Genomic DNA, 8576 nt, shown 5'->3' on the forward strand with positions numbered 1-8576 from the left:
ACTTCTTACTGTGTTTACCCCAGTCCAACGCCGGCATCTCCACATCACAAGGAATATGACACAGGAGAAGCTGAGATAAGCGGGGGTTAGAAATGTATTTAAAAAAGGAACATTTTTGTTATTTCTTGGTTTATTTTAATATTGTGTAAGACAAATATCATAGAGTGGAACGCCTTTAACATGCACCATCTGTTTTAACTACCTTTGCCAATTGTGCAAGTTTGGCAGTGACATTGCTGAACTATTTATTGTCATGAAGTGTTTGGTAATTAAAGGGATGTTGTATTGATTCCAGATTCTGAAGGGATGGATGGATGAATCGCAGTGCAATGATCACACATTTTAACTGTCACTATTCAGTTTCAGGCGCAGGAAGCTGATATTTATCAGGCTTTGTAGTAAGAGAAGTGAATGATTTGTGTTCAACAACTGTCACAGTTCTGACGTGCATTTTGTTAAGTGGTAACTCAGTAAATTTACTGTTTGATTAAACAGGATGGCAAACTCTGCATAAGATAATTCAGCCTCTAAGCCAGGCACAGGACATATTCTGTATCAATTCGAAGTGATTTCGGATACACATGAGCACACAATCAGAAGTGTAACTCAGATCTTAGAAGACAAATGTGGTAAGGACAGTGAATCAAGCCAGGAGGTAGACTGGCTTTGCCTCAAATTCACATTGGTTGAACATGAATTCAGCATGGACTTGTACTCGCTGGAGTTCAGAAGAATGAGGGGGATCTGATTGAGGTATATAAAATTCTAAAGGGGATTGATAAGGAGGACGTTGAACAGATGTTCCTCTTGTGGGACAGTCTCGGACAAGAGCTGATAGATATAGAGTGAGAGCAGGTAGGCTCAAACCTGAGATGAGGAGAAACGATTCTCTCAGAGGGTTGTGACTGTGTGGAACTCACTGCCCCAGAGCGCAGTGGAGACAGAATCAATCAACAGATTCAAGAAAGAGATAGATATGTTTCTGATGAAAAGCAGGATGAAAGAGGATGGACAGCAGGCAGGAAAGTGGAGTTGAGACCAGGATAAGATCAACCGTGATCATTTAAATGGCTCAAAGGGCTGAATTGGCCATTGCCATTGTTAATTCCTATGTTCCTATGTTAATCGTGCACTGCAGTCATGCAGACACAGTGAGAAGAAGCATTTTAGAATAGTGATGAGTGACTGATGATCAGTTGTTACAGCTGCAGGATGACCAGATAAAAAGTCATGACATTTCTGACAAGCGAACACTGGAATGAGAAGTTTCTTTTTGATCTGAACACAACGAGTTTCAGTATCAGTGAGGGTCCTAACGCAGAGGGTCTGCCATCCTGGATGCAGACCCTGCAAGTCCCTGCTGAGAGGCGTTTGCTGATATAAATACGGGTACTTGAACATCACAGTATTTTAGCAGCGACAGGGCTGTGAGAGCCTGTTTGAGTCTGTTGAAGATCGCTGTGTGGTGTTCCTGTTAACATCACTCTCCCCTCCTGGTGGAGGAACACACAAAGAGCTCCCTGTAACACAGAATGAACTTAAAAAAGATAATTTGTTAAACCAAGGAAGTGTTGTAAAGCGAGCTTGCCCACAGTAATGGACAGCTGTCATTTAGTCATTGCCTGGTCTAGATCGAGCTTCATACCATCGCTGTCAGTGACCACGTAGGAAATTCCTCCACAGGTATGATTCTGGAGCAGAATGCCTCCACGTGTCTGGATGGGTGATGATCCAACAACAATCTGGTACCAACAGTCCCAATGATTCATAATCCAGATGCTAGATTAAACATCATTAATGCATTGAAGCTGTATCTACAGGATATCGATATTATACCCACAGGATAACTACACACTACATACAGGATATATATATTATACCTATTATACCTATGGAATAACTGTACACCATCTACAGGATATCTATATGCTATATGGACTGGACGGAGAAGTGGCAGATGGACTTCAACCCAGATAAATGCGTAGTGGTCCATTTTGGCAGGTCAAATGGGATGAAGGAGTACAATATAAAGGGAAAGACTCTTAGTACGGTAGAGGATCAGAAGGACCTTGGGGTCCAGGTTCATAGGACTCTAAAATCGGCCCCGCAGGTGGAGGGGTGGTTAAGAAGGCGTATGGTGTGCTGGCCTTTATCAATCGAGGGATTGAGTTTAGGAGTCCGGGGATAGTGATGCAGCCATATAAGACCCTTGTCAGACCCCACTTGGAGTACTGTGCTCAGTTCTGGTCGCCTCATTACAGGAAGGATGTGGAAAAGCTTGAAAGGGTGCAGAGATTTACAAGGATGTTGCCTGGATTGAGTGGCATGCCTTCTGAGGATAGGCTGAGGGAGCTCGGTCTTTTCTCCTTGGAGAGACGTAGGATGAGAGGAGACCTAATAGAGGTATATAAGATGTTGAGAGGCATAGATCGGGTGGACTCTCAGAGGCTTTTTCCCAGGGTGGAAATGGTTGCTACGAGAGGACACAGGTTTAAGGTGCTGGGGGGGTAGGTACAGGGGAAATAGAAACATAGAACATAGAAAAACTACAGCACAAACAGGCCCTTTGGCCCACAAGTTGTGCCGAACACATCCCTACCTTCTCGACCTACCTATAACCCTCCATCCTATTACGCTCCATGTACTCATCCAGGAGTCTCTTAAAAGACCCTATTGAGTTAGCCTCCACCACCACTGATGGCAGCCGATTCCACTCGCCCACCACCCTCTGTGTGAAAAACTTACCCCTAACATCTCCCCTACAAGCCTAAAGGAGATAGAGTTATGATCGCTATCCCCAAGATGCTCTCCCACTGAGAGATCTGTCACCTGTCCAGGTTCATTGGTCAGTATCAGATCAATTACAGCCTCTCCTCTTGTAGGCTTGTCCACATGCTGTGTCAGGAAACCCTCTTGAACACACCTAATGAACTCTTCCCCTTACCCTCGGGATATTCCAATCTATGTTTGGGAAACAACAACTCTGCTATTACTGCATCTCTCCAGGATCTGTTTCCCTATCTGCTCCTCCACCTCCCTGTTACTATTGGGTGGCCTGTAGAAAGCTCCCAGCAAAGTGACTGGCCCCTTCCCACTCTGAACTTCCACCCACAGAGACTCGGTGGACAATCCCTCCACAGCATACACCTTCTCTACAGCTGTGACACTATCCCTGATCAGCAGTGCCACTCCACCCCCTTTCTTGCCTCCCTCCCTGTCCTTCCTGAAACATCTGAATCCCGGCACCTGGAGTATCCAGTCCTGTCCCTGAGACATCCAAGTCTCCGTAATGGCCACCACATGATACTTCCAGGCATCGATCCATGCTCTGAGCTCATCCCCTTTATTCACTATACTCCTGGCATTGAAGTAAACACATCTCAATCCTTTGGTCTGAGCTCTCCCCTTCTCTATTCCCTGTCCATCTGCCCTCTTGCACTGCCGATAACCCTTCTCTGTTTGCAAGCTACTTTCCTCACTCTCAGTCACCTCATTTTGATCCCCTCCCCCCAACCTATCTCGTTTAAACTCTCCCCAGTAGCCTTAGCCAACCTTCCTGCCAGGATATTGGTCCCCCTGGGATTCAAGTGCCACCCGTTTTTTGTGTACAGGTCACACCTGCCCCTAAAGAGGTCCCAATGGTCCAGGAACCTGAATCCCTGCCCCCTGCACCAGTCCCTCACCCACACATTCATCCTCCACCTCACTCCATTCCTGCCCTCACCTTCCCGTGGTACAGGTAGCAATCCAGAGATTACTACCTTTGCTTTCCTCCTTCTCAGCTGTCTCCCTAATTCCCTATACTCTCTTTTCATGACCCCTTCCCCCTTCCTACCCACATCAGCGGTACCAATATGTACCGCTACCTCCGGCTCCTCTCCCTCCCCCCTCAGGATTTCTGGGACTCGACCAGTGACATCCTGGATCCCAGCCCCAGGGAGGCAGACCGCCATGCGAGACTCTCGCCTGCCTCTGCAAAATCGCCTGTCCGTCCCCCTGACTGCCGAGTCCCCGATTAATACTGCCTGTATTAACACCTCGGGAGTGCCGCACTGTCTGAGGTGCTTTGTTGGAGTGCAAAGGAGTTAAAAACTGAAAAGGTCTGAAAGCATTTCTCAGCTTCAAGCTATCTCTCTGGATCGGTCTGACACTGACAAAGGATCATCCTGACTCGAAACGTTGGCTCTATTCTCTCTCCACAGATGCTCCCAGACCTGCTGAGATTTTCCAGCGTTTTCTGTTTTCGTTTCAGATTTCAGCATCTGCAGTAATTTACATTTGTTGCAGGACTCCTTCACTCAGCTCTTAGCTTGGTCAACAAAAGTAATTTGCCAAAGGAATGTCCAGTGAATGAAGTACATCTGAAGTCTTTTCCCTGTTATAATGTGGAGAATGTGGTAACCAATCAATGGAGACAATACACATCTTTTTAGCCTGTCTTGATGCTCTCTCCACTCCCATTGTTTTGTTTCTTAAAGACTGGATTAGGTGTAAGTATTCGCATTCCAACCATTATTCATGTAAATTGAGTCTGTGTCTTTATAAGTTCTGTTTGTGAACAGAATTCCCACTCACCTGAAGAAGGGGCTTAGAGCCTCGAAAGCTTGTGTGGCTTTTGCTACCAAATAAACCTGTTGGACTTTAACCTGGTGTTGTTAAACTTCTTACTGTGTTTACCCCAGTCCAACGCCGGCATCTCCACATCATAACCAATCTTTGCACAGGGCAGTTCCAGAAACCAGCCCATTACTCTTGGTGCTGTCAGTTCCCAGGACACCAGGGGCAATTTGCCTGTTCCATTGAATAGAGTAGAGATCTCATCTGAAAGACAGCACCTTAGACAGTGCAGCACTCCCAGGGCCCTGAACTGCAGCATCAGCTTACACTTCGTCCTTGAAGTCTCCAGAGTGGAACTTAAATCCACAGTTTATCGACCAACAAAATGAGATGAGAGGAATATTTTTGTCTCAGAGGCTCATTAGTCTGTGGAATTCACTTCCCCAGGATGTAGTGGATGTTGAATTTGATGATCAATCCATGATCAAAATGAAGGCGGAACAGGTTCGAAGGGCCGAATGCACTCAATGCCCTCATGGTGTAAGCTGGCTGTGAGAATAGTCTTGGTTCAGATCGTAGGCACAACACAGGTACTTACATCCCACCAGGAATACAGAGTACGATATCATTGAGTCTGCAGGGTTAAAGTGCTTTAACAGTAAAGTACAAGTCATTGACATCCCAATCCCAATAGAATTACCAACCAGCAACTGGGCAGACAAATCAAAGAGCAATTTAAGATTAGTTGTTAATTAGTGTGTGAATGTGTGCACAGCTATTAGTCAACTAGAATCCTATTTATATTTAATTTTCCAATACATGTTGCAGCATGCACAATAGAGCAGATAATTTCCTTTCCAATTTGTAAATTCCCATGATGTATAACTATCTAAGGGAATGATCTGAAATGCTCCAATATTTTTCTTCCTTCTCCCCTTACGGACACACACACAAACCCTCTTGTCTGGGGGCAACAACAATGTGCATTAATGTGGTAAACCACTGTTAGCTTATTGCCTGTATATGTGACATGCCCGGACACATCCCTGCCGGCCCTACCCGAGACTCCTCCCCCGGTCCAGGTATAAAGGTGACTGCTCCCCATCCCCCTGCCTCAGTCTGGACCAGTTCATCGGCATGGGTCTGCTCCAAGTCTTTTGCTAATAAAAGCCGATTTATTCTTGCATACAAACTAGTCTTTGCTCGATTGGTGGTGCATCAATTTCACTCTCAAAGTAATAGATCTCCATGGTGTATTGAGGCATAAATTAAAAGTGAGGGAAATAAATCCCTCCAGCAGCTTGGGTAGATCTGGGAACGGAAAATCCAAATTCCCCTTAAATTCAATTTTCAAGTTTGCTGATGACACCATTGTAGTGGGTCGGATCTCAAACAATGACGAGACAGAATACAGGAATAAGTTAGAGAATCTGGTGAACTGGTGCGGCAACAATAATCTCTCCCTCAATGTCAACAAAATGAAGGAGATTGTCATCGACTTCAGGAAGCGTAAAGGAGAACATGCCCCTGTCTACATCAATGGGGATGAAGTAGAACGGGTCACGAGCTTCAGGTTTTTAGGTGTCCAGATCACCAACAACCTGTCCTGGTCCCACCATGCTGATACTAAAGTTAAGAAAGACCACCAATGCTTCTACTTTCTCAGAAGACGAAGGAAATTTGGCATGTCAGCTACGACTCACACCAACTTTTACAGATGCACCATAGAAAGCATTCTTTCTGGTTGTATCACAGCTCGGTATGGCTCCTGCTCTGCCCAAGGCCGCAAGGAACTACAAAAGGTCGTGAATGTAGCCCAATCCATTACGCAAACCAGCCTCCCATCCATTGACTCTGTCTACACTTCTTGCTGCCTTGGCAAAGCAGCCAGCCTAATTAAGGACCCCACGCACACTAGACATTCTCTCTTCCACCTTCTTCCTTCGGGAAAAAGATACAAAAGTCTGAGGTCACGTATCAACCAACTCAAGAACAAATTCTTCCCTGCTGCTGTCAGACTTTTGAATGGACTTACCTTGCATTAAGCATTTCTCTACACCCTAGCTATGACTGTAACACTACACTCTGCACTCTCTCGTTTCCTTCTCGATGAACGGTATGCTTTGTCTGTATAGAGCGCAAGAAACAATACTTTTCACTGTATGCTAATATATGTGACAATAATAAATCAAATCAAATCAAATCCAGAAGTTCTGAAGTCTGGTGAATACGAGCGAGAGGATTAGAGAGTGAGGAAGCCTTGACTCCAGCGAAGGGCAGCTATAATGATGTGACAGCGTAGCTATTTGCAGGAGCTCATTAACAGCCTGGTTGGGATTCCTATAGTTCCACACAGATTGGTCTCATCACTAACCTCAGAAATATAGCCCAAGCCATTAGCTCACCATGCAAGCTTGATGCTGAAGAAGGCACATCAAAGACATCCTGTGTGAAAATGGTTACCCTGATCAGATCATTGATCACTGTATATCGCAGCAAACTCATGAACGGGTTTAAGGTGATCACTTTCAGCCCTGAAAAGTGCCCAGTCTACCTCAGATTACTCTGGAACAGTAAGGCGTCTCAAACTTTGGAACAACAGGTGGTGCCAGCTGTTTCATGCTGTTTCCATGCAGTAGCAACATGAGGGACATTCACCACAAATAGGATGTCACCTCAAACCACAGTGTCCAACATCAGATATGATCCTATGTTTGAACAACATTTGGTAAATAACCTTCAGTGTGTTAAGATTTATACTGACAACCAATTTAAGGTTGGCAGTTGGGCTTGCAGTGTTTTTTTTATTAAGACCATAAGACCATAAGACATAGGAGCAGAATTAGGCCACTTGGCCCATTGAGTCTCCTCCGCCATTCAATCATAGCTGATATTTTTTTCTTCCCCATTCTCCTGTCTTTTTCCCATAACCCCGATTCCCTTATTAATCAAGAACCTATCTACCTTGGTGAGACCACATTTGGAATATTGTGTGCAGTTCTGGTCACCTCACTATAAGAAGGATGTGGAAGCGCTGGAAAGAGTGCAGAGGAGATTCACCAGGATGCTGCCTGGTTTGGAGGGTAGGTCTTATGAGGAAAGGTCGAGGGAGCGAGGGCTGTTCTCTCTGGAGCAGAGGAGGCTGAGGGGAGACTTAATAGAGGTTTATAAAATGATGAAGGGGATAGATAGAGTGAACGTTCAAAGACTATTTCCTCGGGTGGATGGAGCTATTACAAGGGGGCATAACTATAGGATTCGTGGTGGGAGATATAGGAAGGATATCAGAGGTAGGTTCTTTACGCAGAGAGTGGTTGGGGTGTGGAATGGACTGCCTGCAGTGATAGTGGAGTCAGGCACTTTAGGAATATTTAAGCGGTTATTGGATAGGCATATAGAACATAGAACATAGAAAGCCACAGCACAAACAGGCCCTTCGGCCCACAAGTTGCGCTGATCATATCCCTACCTCTAGGCCTATCTATAGCCCTCAATCCCATTAAATCCCATGTACTCATCCAGAAGTCTCTTAAAAGACCCCAACGAGTTTGCCGCCACCACCACCGACGTCAGCCGATTCCACTCACCCACCACCCTCTGAGTGAAAAACTTACCCCTGACATCTCCTCTGTACCTACCCCCCAGCACCTTAAACCTGTGTCCTCTCGTAGCAACCATTTCAGCCCTTGGAAATAGCCTCTGAGAGCACACCAGGATGATAGGGAGTGGGATAGCTTGATCTTGGTTTCAGATAAAGCTCGGCACAACATCGTGGGCCGAAGGGCCTGATTTGTGCTGTACTGTTCTATGTTCTATGTTCTATCTCTGTCTTAAAGACACTCAATGAGCTGGCCTCTACAGCCTTCTGAGGCAAAGAGTTTGACAGATTCACCACTCTCTGGATGAAGAAATTCTCGTCATCTCTGTCTTAAAGGATCATCCATTTAGCCTGAGGTTGTGCTATGAATTCATTCATGGGATATGGACGTTGCTAGCTGGTAAGCATTTATTGCCCAACC

Source organism: Mustelus asterias, chromosome 16, assembly GCF_964213995.1.
Source record: "Mustelus asterias chromosome 16, sMusAst1.hap1.1, whole genome shotgun sequence".
NCBI classification, from domain to species: domain Eukaryota; kingdom Metazoa; phylum Chordata; class Chondrichthyes; order Carcharhiniformes; family Triakidae; genus Mustelus; species Mustelus asterias.